The sequence below is a fragment of the Ipomoea triloba genome, chromosome 6 (assembly GCF_003576645.1).
Source record: "Ipomoea triloba cultivar NCNSP0323 chromosome 6, ASM357664v1".
NCBI classification, from domain to species: domain Eukaryota; kingdom Viridiplantae; phylum Streptophyta; class Magnoliopsida; order Solanales; family Convolvulaceae; genus Ipomoea; species Ipomoea triloba.
This window is the reverse complement of record NC_044921.1, coordinates 3,625,299-3,634,987: the sequence shown is the minus strand read 5'-3', so window position 1 is coordinate 3,634,987 and position 9,689 is coordinate 3,625,299.

The following is a 9,689-nucleotide window of genomic DNA, read 5'->3' as shown; positions in this document are numbered from 1 at the left end:
GAAGAATCCATACACGTCGTATTTGATGAGAAAGACAATGCCAAAAATGTTATGCAAGTTGTGAATGACGGTAAACAAAGTCAAATTGATTTTTGTGATACTAATGAATTGTGTGGAGATGACGTTTTGCAGGGATTACATGAGTTAGAAATTAATTCTCTAGAAAATCACATCCACCACACAATAGAAAGAAATGAAGTTGGAGATGAAATTAATGATGGACATGCAAGTGAAACTGGAAATGAGGTCGAAACTAATGAAAGAATCGAAGACCTACCAACCACAAGCACACAGCAAGCCAACACCATGAGAAGCTCAAACACCTTTGAGCCAGATCTAAGATGGTTAAGGGATCACCCTCCAGAACAAGTTATTGGAAATGTGCGAGATGGCATAAAGATAAGATCTGCAACAAGAGACGCTTTATTCACGTGTTTTTTGTCACAAATTGAACCGAAGGAGATAGATGAAGCTCTATGCGATCCAAGCCGGATAGATGCTATGCATGAAGAGCTCAATCAATTCAAAAGAAATGACGTTTGGGAGCTTGTTCCGAGACCAAAGAATCATAATGTTGTTGGTACAAAGTGGGTCTTTAGGAACAAAGCAAATGAAGACGGGGTGATTGTTAGGAATAAAGCAAGACTAGTAGCAAAGGGGTACTCACAAGAAGAAGGAATTGATTTTGATGAGACCTTTGCACCAGCTGCAAGACTTGAAGCAATCAGAATTTTTCTAGCTTACGCCGCATTCAAAAACTTCACAGTTTATCAAATGGACGTCAAAAGTGCATTCTTGAATGGATTACTCGAGGAAGAGGTGTATGTCGAACAACCCCCAGGTTTCGAGGTAAAAGGCGAAGGTGATAAAGTCTATAAACTAAAGAAGGCATTGTATGGGTTGAAACAAGCACCTAGAGCTTGGTATGATACCCTATCAATGTTCTTAATTAGTTGTGGCTTCACCAAAGGCCTTGTTGATAAAACTTTATTTAGAATTCAAGAAGGAAACCACATTTTATTAGTACAAATTTATGTTGATGATATTATATTTGGTAGTACTAATAATTCTTTGTGTGAAAAGTTCTCTAAGCTTATGCAGAATAGGTTTGAGATGAGCATGATGGGTGAATTAAATTACTTCTTGGGCTTACAAGTCAAACAATTGAAAGAAGGAATATTCATCAATCAAGCCAAGTATACCAAAGACCTGATCAAGAAATTTGGCCTTGATGGAAAATCTTCAGTGAAAATAGCAATGAGCACATCATTGAGGCTAGACAAAGATGAAGATGGAAAAGATGTCGATCAAACAAAATATAGGGGAATGATTGGTTCACTCCTATATCTCACTGCAAGCAGGCCAGACATATCTTATGCTGTGGGAGTGTGCGCAAGATTTCAATCAAATCCAAAAGAGAGTCATCTCACTGCCACAAAGAAAATCATAAGATATTTGAAGGGCACAATCAATGTAGGGTTGTGGTACCCTAAAGGTACTGATTTTACTCTAACTGGTTTTTCAAATGCTAACTTTGCAGGATGCAAAATAGACAGAAAAAGCACATCCGGGACATGCCAGTTCTTAGGGGGAAGACTTGTATCTTGGTTCAGCAAAAAGCAAAATTCAATAGCAACCAGTACTGCCGAGGCCGAATACATTGCTGCAGGAAGCTGTTGTGCACAAATATTGTGGATGAAGCAACAACTGATGGATTATGGAATTAAATGCGCAGACATTAGTATTTTCTGTGATAATACTAGTGCTATTGCTATCACACAAAATCCAGTGCTTCACTCCAGAACCAAACACATCGACATTCGACATCACTTTATTAGGGATCACATTGAAAAGAAAGATCTAAAGATCGAATACATCCCTACAGAAAATCAAATTGCCGACATTCTCACTAAGCCCTTGTGCGAGACGAGATTTGCAACACTAAGGCATGAGATGGGCATGATTGAGTTGAGCTAAGTACTTAATTATTCTCTAAAGCACTTCTTATTTTATTCTCAATTTTCTATGTGATTTATATGATATTATTATATGTGTTTGTCACACTTATTCTTAGAGTACACACAAAAAATATTTTGTTACCTGATATTTGAGCACATGTTCTGGAATTTTCTCGTAACATATGTATGTGCATGAAGACTTATATAAAGCTAAGCTCACAATTATAAAGCTTAGGTCTAAGCCTAGGTATGAGTTTAGGTTTATATAAGGCTTGTTTTTAAAATTTCTTTTGTATCTAGCAAACTTGACTATTTATTAATTTGAGCATAGATGCTATGTCACATGTGTGATTTAATTGATTAAATATGAGTATTGTATGCATGGATTATACAATTTGCTACGTGTTTCTTGAATGCATGTGTATGCATGAAAGTGTATATTGAGCATAGGAATAAGCTTAGGACAAGATTTAAGTCTTGAAGCATGAGTCTTTGACATTCTGAGCATGTGAAATATGCTATGTGAATAATTTGCCTTTTTTTTTATGCATAAAATTCATTAATTATTTTGTGGCAAAATTTGTTAAAATCCCTTATGAGTCACGCATGAGCCAAGGATTCCTTATGCTTAATTTCCTTAAATTGTTTTTGAAAATTTTATTATTCTATATACTTGCTTTATAGAAAATATTTTTAAATATTTTATGACTTTGTTTCCAAAATATTTCTCTTATAGAATATTTGTTAGATGCCTTTATCTTGTGACTTATGTAATTAATCATGTATATTAATTTTTCTTTATATTCGTATATATATGCATACTTATAATTATCCCAATTGTTGGGCACAAGCTTTTAAAATGGTCTCAATTTCCTCAAATATGTCCAATATTTTTTTTTCTTTCGTGAATAATTTTTTTAAAAAATTATTTTCCCAAAATTCCAAGGTCTATTTTGGTTAATCTTTTTGTTTAAAATAAACGTATTCATCAAACCTTGAAAATTAGTTTTCAAAGAAAATTTTATTTTCCTATATGTTTTATAATTATCCCAGGCTGTTATAGGTCTTATATAATTCTAACCTTTTCTTCTCTGGAGTGGCCATAGTCAGAAATTCTTCTAAACCTACACATTAGGTTTGCATGGCATTTAATGCCCATGTCTTCCTAATGATGAAATCCATCAGAATTGGCGCCACCTCTCAAAAAAAAAATTCCCTATCTTACCCTTTGTTCTTAATAGTTATAAGCCATCCTTTTGGGCAAAAATGAGAAAACACACTACACACCCTTCTCCCATACAACGTATAAAACCCTTCACCTTCAAAGTCTGAAACCCATTCACTACCAAAAGAAACCCACTCAAACACACTATCCAGTCAATCCACCGCCAATCTCTCTGAAAATCTCTCAACAATGGCGACAAACCCAGTACCTCAGGGGAACCATCCATCAAATGCAGAAGAACAAGAAAATTTGGAGAAGCCTACCCTAGCTCATCTGGCAAAGCAGACTCACATTGGGCAAATACTACACGTTCCCGATTTTCTCAATGTGGTCGACGACAAAATTTTGGGAAATCAAATTATTCAAGCCCTAGGGAACAGTGGTATACTCAGGTTATGTACCTATGCATTCTCTGGTATATATGAAGAAGATGTTGCTGAATTTTACTTACATTCATCAATAGATAATCTATCTATCAAGTCTATTGTGAATGAAACCCCTCTTGAGATTATGCCTAGTGACCTAAGGGATATATTTGATTTGCCTGAAACTGACTTGGAGGTTGATAATCATGTGTTTGATCATCAAGAATTTTGGTCTTTAATTCGAGGGGAAAATTCGTCTGTTACACCTAAATTTTCTGGTTTTAAGAACTCATTGAAGTGGGAGTTTGAAAAATTCATTGACATATTATACAAATGCTTAGACAGCAAGACATCTAGCCTAGATGAGATAAATACACAGAAAATTACCTTGATGAATGGAGTATGGCAAGGAATTAGGTTTAATTGGGCTGGGTATGTTTACAATAAAATTGCAGAATTCTGTAAGAATGCTAAACCTGATAAACCTGATGAAACTTTTGTACTCAAGAAATTGAAGCAACATGTGGGTTATGGTTTTGTTATCTCTGAGATTATGAGGAAGAAAGGAGTGCCCCTAAGAAAGCCAAAGATTGTTGCTAGCTTCAAATATTTGTTTAGGAACCCTAAAACCTTGAGAAGGAGGAAACCTACTGAGGCTTCTACCACCAGCAGAGATACTGTGGGTTCCAATGCTCCTAAAAAGAAAAGAGGAAGGCCAGCAAAGAGAACTTCTAGAATTTATGAAGGGCTAGGATCAAATGAAGCACCCTTGGTGGTTATGGAGTCTGCAAATGATGAGGTAGTAACTTCAAATTTGATTGAAACTGCCATTGTGCCTGTCATGCCAACTGGGGAGCATCAAACATATCCACCATCACTGCAAACTGAATTTACAAATAATGAAGCTCTTATATCTCCACTACAAATTGAAGGATTGGACTCCCAACTTGAGGCAAATATTCTGGAAAAAGGGAGTGAGCCTTTTTGTTATGAAGATCCAATATTAGCCATTGAGTTGTTGAGGGTAAAAGAATGGAGAAAATGGAGATTAGAAGAGTATCAATCTCATATTTCTAGAGCTGGACCTCAGATTGAGAAGGAAGAATTATTTGCACTTGATTGGTTAGGAACCAGGGATATAGCCACTGCTATCCAGATGTCTACAATTGAAAAAGCTTATACAAACAAAATGCAAGCAAAGTTGGCAAGATCTAAAGAAAAGTTGCTGGTTATGGAGGAAAGTTTCTATGCACTATCTGTTGAAGATTTTGAAGAGTTAGATCAAGCAAATCTCCAAGAAGGATTGCAGAGATCAATTATGGATTTTCACCACTTTCCAGAAGAAGCTTTAATCTTTCAACATGATGGAAATGCCATGACACAGTGGGAAGGTCCTTCGAATGCAAATGAGAGGGAAATTCAAATTCTGAATGAGGTCCTAGTTCAAATTACAGTTGAGGAACAAGATGTGGAACCAGTCACGGTTCCAGAGCAGGATCAAGTCACGGTTGTAGTTGAGAATCTAGTTGAGGCATGTGTCACAAATGAAGCTCAATTTGAAGTACCAACTGAGAATCTAGTTGAGGAACCAGTTGAGAAAGAGATAGCAGTTGAAGCTTAGGAACAAGTCATGATTCCTAATGTGACTAATGTTGAGAATATTTCATATTCAGTTACAGTTCCAGTTGAAAGCAATCTGTGAAGGGGTAGTTACTGCTCAGGATGAGACTTTGGTGGAAGCTAATTTGGATGAAAGTCAACATGGAAACACAACAGACGTGCCAACTGCACCACAATAACATGAGATGGATACTACTGAAAATCTTCCAAACACTTTGGAAGATACTAATGAAAATTTGTTTGATAATCTTATTGATACACAGGTGATTGATGAAGCACACTTGCAGGATTTTGAATCTAATGATGATGAAGCAAGCTTGAAATCAACCAAGAGAAGGAAAATTATCATGTCCGAATCTTCTGATTCAAGTAAAGCTGATGATGATGATGATGAGATGATGGTGCCAACTAAAGAAGAGGAAATGCAGCTCATCACAATTCCCATTCACCAGAAAGAAAGGGAATTAGCCACTCAATTAAAGCAAATGAAGAAGAATCTGACCAAGAATATGGTTGAAGATGATGAAAACTTGTTGAGAAGTTTATTTATCAAAGTGAATGAGTGTCAAGAAGACATCAGCACAAGGATTGCCAATGCAATGGAAGTTAGGGGAGATATTCAGAGGCATATCCATGAAGACATCTACAAGCAGATGCAAAGGTTAAGTGATTACCAGAAAAACTTAAATGATGCAATGCAAGAATACAATGAGAAGAAAGAAAAGGGTTGGGATGAAAAATTTGCAGCATTGTCAAAGAAAATTGAAGCTGAAAGTTGTAGAGGTAACAACTTCACACTAGCTCAATGCCAAAGTCTACTAAAGCTAATTCATCAACAAGAAGGTCAAATCTCTGCTTTGCATAATGAGTTATCTACTTTTAGATGTGAGCATACTGCTAAAGTAGATAAAATTGATAGTAATGTTGAGAAGTTGCTTGATTATGCCAAAAAGGGGGAAGAGAGCAGTCATTTGGCTCTTGGAACCTCTATTCCTGTTGAAAGCAGTGTTGGGAAAGGAAAAGGAGTTTTTGGATTTGCAAGTTTTGCATCTAAGGATCCCAGACCAAAATTTGGAGTTACACAATATTTTAGTGATGACAGAACAGCTCCCTACACCATGGAGGATGTTCCTGCTATCATGAGGAAGCAACCGGAAGGAGATCAAAGACTATGGGTTGCAAAGAAGAATCAAGAACTGAAGAAAGGGAAAAGCCCAGCAAATTCAAATATTAACATGTTAAAAGAAATTCAGCAGTATGCAGGTCACAAAGGAGAATATCAAAGTGATGGGAGATCATTTGAAGAATGTGTCAGATGGTTTGTGCTAGGTGTATTGCCAGGAATCAATGTCATAGAAGCCTACAGCTACTACATCACTGGCCAAGTTTATGATGAATATTTTGTTGATGAGTATGTTGAAGACTTCAGGAAGCTCAGGGAACACATCAACAAGATGCTGGAGAAAAGATCCATGGAAAAATCAAAAGCATGACTCTTTGGTAATGTATAATCTTTTTTTTTTGTTTTGAACTACCTTACGGCTATGTAAGATTAACAATTTGTTGGTATTTTGTGTTTATGTTATTATGTGGTGCTTGATCGTTTATGCTTATCATGTTTTAAGAACTGTTTTTAGATCTAGCTTGTATCAAATGCATGCCTGAGAATCTGGTTCAATAAAAATGAGGAAGGAATTATTTTTTTCTCAGATATGCATGTAGGAATCTCTTGTTATCTAAAAACAATTCTTCCAGGTCATATATCTTTGTTAAACTCATCTATGGCTAGTCAAAATAAAATAAAAAAATTCATAATATTTTCAAGACTAAGCCAAATGACTGAGTATAGGTTTTGGCATCATCAAAAAGGGGGAAATTGTTAGGAATAAATTGTAATTAGATTTTGATGAGCCAAATTGTATTTCTAGGATAAAAATTTTAGACCCCCGAATTTTTATTTGAATTTTGAGTCATTTTATTTTGATCAAGACAAGAAATATTTAAGTCCAGGAATTTCTTGAAGAAGCCAAGAAAGAAGAAGAGCTACGGATGGATCTCTAAAATTAGCGAAGGATTGGAAATAGAGATGAGCTACGGTCTCAATTTATTTAAGGATGAGCCACGGTTTTTATTTCATAAAAGGAATCAGCTAAGGATTGGAATTAAAAGGATGCTACGCTCAAATTTAATTAAATAGGAGGAGTCACGCTCTAAATTTATTCAAGGAGATGAGCTACGGTTGATATTGAAGAAAAACCAGGGATCAACACTCATGAGGAACATTTTAAATAATGAGCCACGGTCTCTATTTTATGAAAGAAATGATCCACGCTCTTATTTATTAATTAAGGAGCTACGCTGATTTGATCCACGCTCTTATTTATTAATTAAGGAGCTACGCTGATTTGATCCACGCTCTTATTTATTAATTAAGGAGCTACGCTGATTTGATCCATGCTCTTATTTATTAATTAAGGAGCTACGCTGATTTGATCCATGCATCAATTTATTAATTAAGGAGCTACGCTGATTTGATCCATGCATCAATTCCTAATGGAAGGAGCTACGCTGATTTGATCCATGCATCAATTCCTAATGGAAGCAAAATTCAAAGGATCAGCCAAGGATTTAATTAAGGAGCTACGCTATGAGTCACAGTCCTAGAAGCTGAGTTCGAATCCCACTGAGAGAGTTAACCCAAAAAGAGCAAAGGATTAAATATTGAGCCAAGGAATTAATTCATGAGCTAAGGAATTAATTCATTAGCCAAGGAATTAATTCATTAGCCAAGGAATATATTCATCAGCCAAGGAATATATTCATCAGCCAAGGAATATATTCATCAGCCACGGAATATATTCATCAGCCAAGGAAGCTCAAGACACACATCTGACAAGAATTAATTACAAAGCATGGAGATTACTTGCAAGATCAGGAAAATATTACAAAGTCAAAAATCATACTGACATCTGATAAAAGTTGAAATTATTTTCAACATTTCTACACAGCAAGATCTCAAGTACAAGATTTCAAATTTTGAAATTGCCTATCTCCAACGGGCAACTTCAAAATCCACAGCTATAAATAGATGAAGACTTGAAGAAGAAAAAAAAACCAATCACACAACACAAATTCTACGCATGTTGAATACAAGTGCTATACAAAAATTAAGAGAGAGAAATTCTTCAATATTTCATCTAGAGACTAAGCTATTTCAAATAAATATTCTGAGAGTCTCTTAGAGTTGGAGAAAGAAAGAAAATTTTTTTTTCCTTGTAAAACAAATTCCTTACTGAGTGTGGGTAGAGGGTTGAGTAGCAGAGGAGTTGTGAAAGCCCTAGGGAGTGCAAGCTTTGTGCAGAGGCACTCGAAGTGAGATTAGTGTTGGCTTTGTGTTCAAGGCACTAAGGAGAAGTTGTAGAAGTGCTGAGTTAGAAGAACTAGCACTGGTGCATTCACTATTGTATCTTGGTGACAAAAGATAGTGAATTCCTCCTTGGAGTGAAAGGAGAAGAGTGGAGTAGAAGGATTACATCACCTTCGAACCACTATAAAATCGCCTCTCTCTCTCTCTTTACTTTACTTATTATTTTTACGCATACTTTATCTTGCATGCAACACAATTAAGTTCACACACAACTCACGTATTTCTTTATATTTTTGCATACCGTGAATGCCCAGTTAATTCTTCATTTTATTATAGCACTTTACATACGATTATTCCGCTGTGCACTCTACTTTAGATTTATTCAAGTCTAATTTAATTTGAGTTATTTTGTTAAAGTGTTATAAATTTTAATTTGTTTGAAAAGTCTATTCACCCCCCCCCCCCTCTAGACTTTTCACCACCCAATCGGGACCAACACTTAGTCTTCGTTTTGACCAACGCCCTTACTTCTTCATTAGTCCCTTCTTTTCTTGCTTTGTCACCACTTGAGGCTTGTCCATCAAATCTCAAGGTTATCTCCCCTGAGCTTACGTCAATGCGTGCGTGACAAGTAGCCAGAAATGGTCTTCCAAGAATTAAAGAACCATGGAGCTCTGTATCTCCCATCTTACAAACAACAAAATCGACAGGCACAAGAAATTTTCCTACTCTTACTAAAACGTCTTCCGGATACCGTGTGGTCCCGTCAGCTAAACGTAGAGTCAGCCTTGTCGGTTTGAAGCTTGGTAAGTTCAGTTTTTCAAAAAGATTTGAAGACATGACATTAATAGAAGCTCCAAGATCGGCTAGAGCATTTTGAGGATCCATGTTCTGTATAGAACAAGGAATCAACAAGACTTCGGGGTCGCCCTTCTTTCTGGGGTAACCCTTAGTCAAACAAGCCGAAGATTCTTGGCTTAAAAAAGTAAAAGTATCGCAATTGTCATCTTCAAATAATTTGCGGCATTCTTTGTTATTGAAAAATTTTCGAATAAAAGTATTAATTGTACCTTCTCGTGCCGCTTCTTTCTCTTTTGCATTTTTGGATTTGTCTTGTGGTAGCTCCGTTTCTTTGGGGCGTACTTCCGAAGTGG